The sequence below is a fragment of the Lactuca saligna genome, chromosome 7, assembly GCF_052625555.1.
Source record: "Lactuca saligna cultivar CGN05327 chromosome 7, ASM5262555v1, whole genome shotgun sequence".
NCBI lineage: Eukaryota > Viridiplantae > Streptophyta > Magnoliopsida > Asterales > Asteraceae > Lactuca > Lactuca saligna.
In genome coordinates, this window is record NC_136423.1 from 15,286,007 (window position 1) to 15,295,000 (window position 8,994).

An 8,994-nucleotide genomic window follows, 5' to 3' on the forward strand; every position below is an offset into this window, starting at 1 on the left:
AGAACATTGATCGATTTTGAAATGACGAGAACGAACGTATGGTTGTTTTTTCCTGTTATGAACAATGAGAACAGAAGTGAGAATCGTGATTTTGATTTCTGTCGATCGGAGATGCTTATTCGGGTCGGGTATTTAGAACCAAATAAACTCTTATTTGGATAACCCAACCGAATAACCCGAAAACCGAATAAACATAATATAGATACCCAAAACACGAATCAAATTGTTTATTTGGACATAATTCGGTTTGGGTTTCGATTCAATTTAGATTTTCGGGGCAAATTCTCATCCCTAATACATATTATATGATGTCACTACTATACTTTATTTATTAAATTTGATGTTTATTTTATCAAAAAAGATGATGATAGAATGTATCGATTTGAAAACTATGATAAGAAAAAATAAATGCAAACAAAGAGCAATATAAAGACAACAAAATATTCGGTCCACTCAATATTCATGCATACATCACACTTAAAACAACTATCGTCGTTTTCACCGATAATGCTATTCATTATTTACTTTATTAAATAAAAACCTTTTAGAATCCTTTGAAAAGCTAGAAACATTCGAATATATTCTCAGTGACTCATATATATATATATATATATATATATATATATATATATATATATATATATATATATATATATATATATATATATATATATATATAGGGTTAGGTTCAGGGTTAGGTTCATGTGAGACGATCTAATTTTGTGAGACCGTGAGGTGTATTTTTTTATTTTAATTTATTTTTTTATTTTTTTTAGTTATTTCAAGTTCTGAAAATAATATTTAAAAAAAGAATTTTTTGATTTTTCCATTTATTTTGCATTTTAAAATTATTTTTAGAATATGTACAGTGTAATATTCTATTTAGAATATTTCACGTATTTTTCAAAAAAAAAAGGATTTTTTTATATTTTTTATATTTTTTTTAGTTAATTCAAGTTCCAAAAATAATATTTAAAAAAAGAATTTTTAGATTTTTCCATTTATTTTGCATTTTAAAATTATTTTTTTATAATATATCAATGTAATATTATATTTAGAATATTTCACGTATTTTTCAAAAAAAAAAAAAAACGGGAATTTTTATTATTTTTTATTATTTTTTAATATTTTTTTAGTTAATTCAAGTTCCGAAAATAATATTTAAAAAAGATTTTTTTTTTGATTTTTACATTTATTTTGCATTTTAACATTATTTTTAGATTTGGTCTCACGGTCTCACAAAATTAAAATGATCTCAAATGAACCTGAACCTATATATATATATATATATATATATATATATATATATATATATATATATATATATATATATATATATATATATATATTCAAATGTTTCTAGTATCTATTGTGTGCATATAAGACTGATTCTTGACCAATCATTTTAGTTATTTTAAAAAACTAATTAATGTATATTAAATACTGAAGATTTAATTAATACTCATTATATCTTCAACATGTAATATGCACTAATTACTTTTTTAAAATAACTAAAACGATTGGTCCAGAATCAATCCTACATGCACACAATAGATAGTTAGAACACAATAACCTAATTTGCAAAATGTAAGGAGTAACGATGGGGTTGTTTCCCCTCTTGGTCTCGCCGGAAATAACTTCACCTCCGGTGGAGCACCTTGGCAGCAAAAAGGAGAGGAATGAGAGTGTGAGAGCAGCAATCCAAAAAGGTGTTTGGCATCTCCGATCGTCCCGACAACAACAGGGAGAACAAGAGAGGCCTTTAGAATGGATTAGCAATATATTCTATTAGAATATGTATAGTTGTATTAAAATGTATAAACTATTATTTTGTAAAAATATGTTTTAATATACATTCATGTGTCCGCGAGTAAACAACGAACTGTAAAAATATGTTTTTATTTTATTTTTAACCATTCTTAGTTTTATTCTTTTAGAATAAATGTAATTGTTAACCATTATTACTTGTCTTCTTTCATAATGAATGTTATTTGTGTATGTTCATAGTTGTATTTGTTAAGAATGAATGTAATTAGCGATTTTAAGCTATTAAAAATCTTTTCATATAAGATTTGTATTCAATTAAAATTATTAATCTTGATAATATATGTTTATAGTATTCTGTTAGAATTTAATGGTTTTTTCAAGATAATGATAAACACATTCTTTCAGAATGTCCGAATTAATATATTTATTATCCAAAAAACTATATTTTTAAAATTTATAGAATTATTTATTTCCTAAAATCTGCAATTTTCTTTTTTTAAATTTATGTTAATTGAATAAAATACCCTTAGAATGAAAATAAATAGGAAATTTCAATTATCTTTAATGTAATAATATGTATTAATCACTTTCTTAAAATAAGTAAAATGCATGGCTCACAATCATTCCTACATCCAAACAATAATTAGTTAGAATAGAATAACCTAAGCCTATATATATATATATATATATATATATATATATATATATATATATATATATATATATATATATATATATATATATATATATATATAGTATTCAAAGTTTAATATATTGTATATATAAGAAAAGTCATTTAAATCGCTAGTACGCCTCATTCACAAAACCTTGCTATAAATGGGGTATAAGGAAACAACCTATAAAATGACCATTGAATGAGTGTCTACGCTCACCCACCACTTTTCTATGTGGTGGAAGATCATTAGCCGAACGAATTTGATAAGACATAATCCCATTAAAAGTATAATGATATAAAAATACTAGAACCTTCTTTAAAATTCCCACTCTAGTTAGAGTATGCTCATTCATGAAAACGCACATCATACTTTAATATATCGTTAGTGTAGCGTGTGTGGTTAACCGACACACTAATAGGGACTTTAAAGAGAAATGATAGGCATCCCGAAATTTATCTATAACATCCATAAAAATCATGTCGAATTTAAACTTTTTAAAACATTTAAAAAAACCTGATAATCATTACAAAATTGTTTTCAAAATGGTTCTACATTAGAGTATCCCAGAAATAAAGTCAGAAAATATGAGGAGTTGTACGATCATGCCTTTGCCTTCCCGCGATCATCCAAGGTACCTGAAACCAAAACTGAAACTGTAAGCCCAAAGCTTAGTGAGTTCCCCCAAAATACCCATACACACAATAATATACATATAATCACAAACAACATACTATGAGTCCAGTTAACCATCGGGTTGGAATACCCCAAGCCCTCAACCATCAGGTTGGAATGCCAACATATTATGGGTCTAATCTTCCTTGGGATGGAATACCCCATGCCCACAACCATTAGGTTGGAATGCCCACATACTACGAGTCCAATCATCCTTGGGATGGAATACTCACGACCCATAGCCATCGGGTTGGAATGCCCACATAACACGAGTCCAAAGCAGATAAGCCTTAACCACCAATCAAACATGTGCACATATAACAGATAATCACATAATAGTCTATAAACAGACAAACCGATCTAATGGATCATAACAACATAATAACATCCTATCTACCAGGATACTGATCTAACATATCATAATAGCATAATACCATCCTATCTACCAGGATACTGATCTAACAGATCATACTAGCATAACATATTAGGATAACAATCCAAAAGGGTCGGCCTTGGTACCTTCGACCCTTAAGTATAGTGAGGAAAACTCACCTCACAAATATCGAACAAAAGTGATAAGCTTAAACTCTCGAATCACAGCCACAGACTCCACCACTTATATTTACCATAAGACCATTTCCATAAATTTCCATTTTACTAAAATACCCACATAAGTCAAACGAGTCAATCCTTGGTCAAACTCAAGGTCAATAGTCCATGTTGACCCAACTCTTCGAGTACAACTCACTGACTCTTTGAGTCCTTCCAGAACTTGAGAAGTCGTGAAACCCCCAATTGACTCGTTGAGTTTCCAGACAACTCATCGAGTCCATGCATGTCCACAAGTTGAGAAAAACCTAACTGACTCGTCGAGTCGTCTTACTAACTCGCTGAGTTCATGCAGAAACACTCGAAGGCTAATCTTCATCGGACTTGTCGAGTTGGCCATGCAACTCGTCGAGTCCCTTCTGTCCTTTTTTATTTCAGATGTTTATAAGCCACCCCAAAACTCCATATTGCAGATCTTTGCTCCTAGGGCATACTTCCTACGTAAAGCTGCAAACTTTACGTACATGCAAGGTGCTAAGGGTCAAAATCAAGCAAAGAAGAGGTTCTAGGTTAGGAAAAGGCATTGGCGTGCTAAAGGCTGAAGCTTTATGATTATAAGGACTAAGATGAACCTAGATCTGAAGTTGCAACTTCAGATCATGCACAACACATGAAATAAATCACCAACATGCTAAAATGGCCATAATCTCTATCATGGATAGATCTAGCTAGAAGGAAGTCAAGGTAACGATTTGTTACCTTTAAAGTGATGCTAAGATGGAGTAGAATTCAGATCCACAACTTTTCCTTGCTCCAAGTTCCATGGTCTTCAAGCTCTTCTCACCAAGATCCACATTCCAAGCTTAATAACACACAAATATGGAGAATAAATATGATTTAGGGTTTCTGAGCTCAAGGTGGGCTGTAAGGGAGGCTAATGGAGGCTAATGACCCTTTAAACAGGGTGCAAAACCATGGAAGAGTTTCATCCTCCAGCTCCAACTCATCGAGTTGATTGTGTCCTCCAACTCATCGAGTTGGCCATTTAAGACACTCGGCCAAATTTCTTTCAAACTCGACGAGTCAGGGCATCCAACTCGTCGAGTAGACCTTTCAAAATAAATAACATATTGTGAAGTTTATACCTGGGAGTCGCGGTGTTACCTTATCATTGTTAATGGAGCACCTGTGGTTAACCGACACATTAATTGGAGATGATAAATAACATCAAGTGTGCCAAGCTTATTTGCATGGTTATTCACATCTTGTTTGTGATCCTCGGCATCCCAGTCACAAATAGAAGAGCATAATCTGAGATTAAACATATCATTGATAAGATTCAATGAATCTCAAAAGATCTAGGAATTTCATAAATTGAAATTGGTAAATTTAACCTACCTTCATAAATTCGCAATAAGATTACGACATCCCTTTTCTTAGTTGTGAATTGTTATATTGGATCGTAGCCTTGAATATTTATTATGGTTAAAATATTAATGATTTATATCAACTAACTAATACTATTTCTTTCATATAGATGTCTACTCTAGGAGATGCTACCGCTGCTCAATCATCAACCAACAAGTTTACTCTACTATCGATAGATAGTAAAAACATTTTTTGGGTTGTCCACAATCAATCTTACATGCACACAATAGATAGTAAAAACATTTGAGCCTATATATATATATATATATATATATATATATATATATATATATATATATATATAGCATTGACATTATGAAACAAATAAAGAAGAGGAACAGCTTCGAAAAGTCTATGACGACTCAAAGAGAAAAGTCGTATTTGTTGGATTAGGTGTATACGCCAATAATTAAATTGATATATACTTGAATTAAAAGCAGAATCTATTTTTGGATTGCCCTCAAAACTAGTAATTGACATAATTACTTTTAAGAGAGTGGCTAATTTATTGGTTTATTACATGATTAATAAATAATAAATATCACATATTATGAGATTAATACATTAATTAAAAATAGTATTATTTAATTAATAATTAATCAGAAACTAATTAGAATTAATTTTGGGATTAATTTGATTAATTAAAAGTGCAAAGACCTAAGCTATAATTATTCAATAATTGAACAAAAAAGAATTCCAAAACTTTCCATAGCTTGGACGGTTTTGGAAGAGCCTTTTAAGGGTTCTAGAATTATCCTTAAGGATAATTACGAATATTGATAATTACCTAATTTGAAATAATAGTATTATAATTAAATTAGAGTTTCCAGGGTTTCCTAATTTAGCTATAAAAGGAGCTAGACCTTAAATTTTCGGCCACTCTATTCATAAGAAGAAAAGCCAAAAATTCCCTCATCCCTCCCATTTCCTCTCAAGATTCTATTTAGGGTTTGGGTACAAAGCATTAGAGCCACAATATTTCTGGTGCTATCTTTTGAAGCTTGACCAAGAAGGAATTGTTTGATTATTTACTATAATAATCAGAAGGTATGTAAACCCTAAAACCCCCTGTAATTTTCGATTATAGTAAGGCCTCATTCGGGTTCTTGATGTTCAATTGTTTGTTGTTATTAATAGAGAAAGCTTAGATCCAAATAGATTGTATGTGAACTTAAGGGTTAAGTATTTTCTGCCACATTTTTTTTGTAACCTATGAAACCTATTAGTGGTATCAAAACCCATAGTTTTCAATTGACCTTGCATAATGTTGAATATATCAAAATTATGGTTTATAGAAATTAAACCCTAAGGGAGGAATTTTCGAAAATGCCTAGGGTTCTTAAAACCCTAGCCTCCACCCTTTAGATTTCGAAATTTGCTAGGGTTAGATAGGGTTCATCTAATTTCCTTAATTATTATTTTAAAAGCCTCAAAATTCGAATAATTAAAACCTAATAAACCCAAACCTAATTTTCGAAAATTTTGAAGGGTTTGGAAAAGCATTAAATTTGAATTATTTTATTAGTTGTTTAATTTAAATAATTATTTAATTCCTAAATAATTATTTAATTTAATTAATAGTTTAATTAAAAAATAAAGATAAATCATAATTGGTTTAATATTAATTAATTAAAAGATTTAATTTAAATAATTAATATTTAAACATTGTGTTTAGAAAAGATTTAAAATACACTTACTATATATATATATATATATATATATATATATATATATATATATATATATATATATATATGTGTGTGTGTGTGTGTGTGTGTGTGTGTGTGTGTGTGTGTGTGTGTGTTCAGGTTCATTTGAGATCATGATAATTTTGTGAGACCGTGAGACCAAATCTAAAAAGAATTTTAAAAAACAAAATAAAAGAAAGATTCCGTAAAATTCTTTTTTTAATTAATATTTTTGTCACTTTAATTACCTAAAAAAATTACATTTTTTTTGAAAAATACGTGAAATATTCTAATAGAATATTATACTGTAAACATTGTAATGTGATTTTTAGAATGATAGAATATTATACTAAATTTGTGAGATGTGTGAAATATTCTAATATTCATCTAGAATATGTAAAAAAGGGTATTTTTATTTATTATTTTTTTATGTATTTTTTCTGGAAAATATAAATGTTGAAAATAATATTTGAAAAAAAAAAATTTAAAAACTTTCAATTATTTTGCATTTTAGAAATGTTTTTTTATCTACAAAATGAGTGGCTAGGATTGCGTCTTACAGTCTCACAAAATTAGGTCGTCTTAAATAAACCAACCCCATATATATATATATATATATATATATATATATATATATATATATATATATATATATATATATATATATATATATATATATATATATATATATATATATATATAACTTCAAAAATGGTCCCTGTGGTTTCCGAAAATATGAAGTTTAGTCCCTAATCTTTAAAAACTCACAAATGGTCCCTGTGGTTTCAAAACTTTTAACAAATGATCATTTTCTTTAACTCCGTAAGGTATTGGCCGTTAAGTGAAGTGTATTTATGTCATTTCACTACCATAGAGACCATTTATTATGATTTTCCTTATTTAAAAAAGAAAAGACAAACATATATTTATTTAATATTAAATGCTCTCTCTCTCTCTCTCTCTCTCTCTCTCTCTCTCTTTCTCTCTTTCTTTCTCTTTCTTTCTCTCTCTCTCTCTCTCTCTCTCTCTCTCTCTCTCTCTCTCTTCATCCTTAATCCCTTATTGCCACTGCCATTAATGAAGGAACCAGCTAACCTAAAATCACCAATGAAGGAAAACAACCAACCTAAAATCATCAACAACGGATTCACAAAAATTATCAAGCAAAATTGAAAATTAAACCCTTGTTTTTTGTAAACCTTGATTTTATTAATTTAGTCAAGCATATACATGTATAAAGAACAAGTAATTGTTTATAAATGAAATTATAATAGCTTAGGAATAGATCCATAACTATAACAAAACAATCACCAAACTTCGTCTCTTTCACCCCTACACACCATAACCAGACCCGATGTATTTAGTATTTTCTTAGTTCTCCAAGGTCCTTCAATGGTGGAATATTCCCTAAAAATGTTTCACCGACCTCTATTATTGGCACCCATAAATAGTTCAACAATTTTTTCGGCAACCCTTTTGGATTCAATAAAAACCCAGAAAAAACCAAGAATTTTGTTGACGTCTCATTTCGTCTCTCATGGTGTTTGGGTGTCAAACCAACAAATGATGGGATAAAATAATATTAATATAACTCAAATCACTGCTATTTCTAATACTAAAGATAGTATAGAGTAAGCAGGGTCGGTCCACAGAGATACGAGACTTTTTATCTTGCCATATTTTCACACATAATACTAGTAATATTGAAGTGGGGGTTTGTATTTGAACTTGAATTAAACTTCATAAATAAGAAAGATTGAAAACAAACGCAGTAAAAGAAGTACATTTGCGATTCTGACTCTTATATATGTATTATGTTGAAAGATGTAATATGATTATAACTCATGTTCAATCTAGGTTGGTAAGTTGGATATTAATAAACTCTAATATCCAAATTGGAAAAAGTATTTTATTCAAAACACGCTCTTTAAATAAAACTTCATTTAATTGATTCAACCCAAATAAGCTCTTGCATTAAATCATTAAATAAGATTAGGTTCTTGCACTAATTACCAACAATGTTTCACATTCCTCCTAAGCTTGGGAATATAAATATTTAATCTTTGATTGCACTAATTTTGATCTAATTACAACCAAGTAAGTGAGTGTTACTAACATCAAATCATAAAATATATACGAATTTTATGATTTGATTAACTAGATTGACTAGAACCCTAGTTCATTGATCAAGTGAAAAAGAGAACTAACCAAAC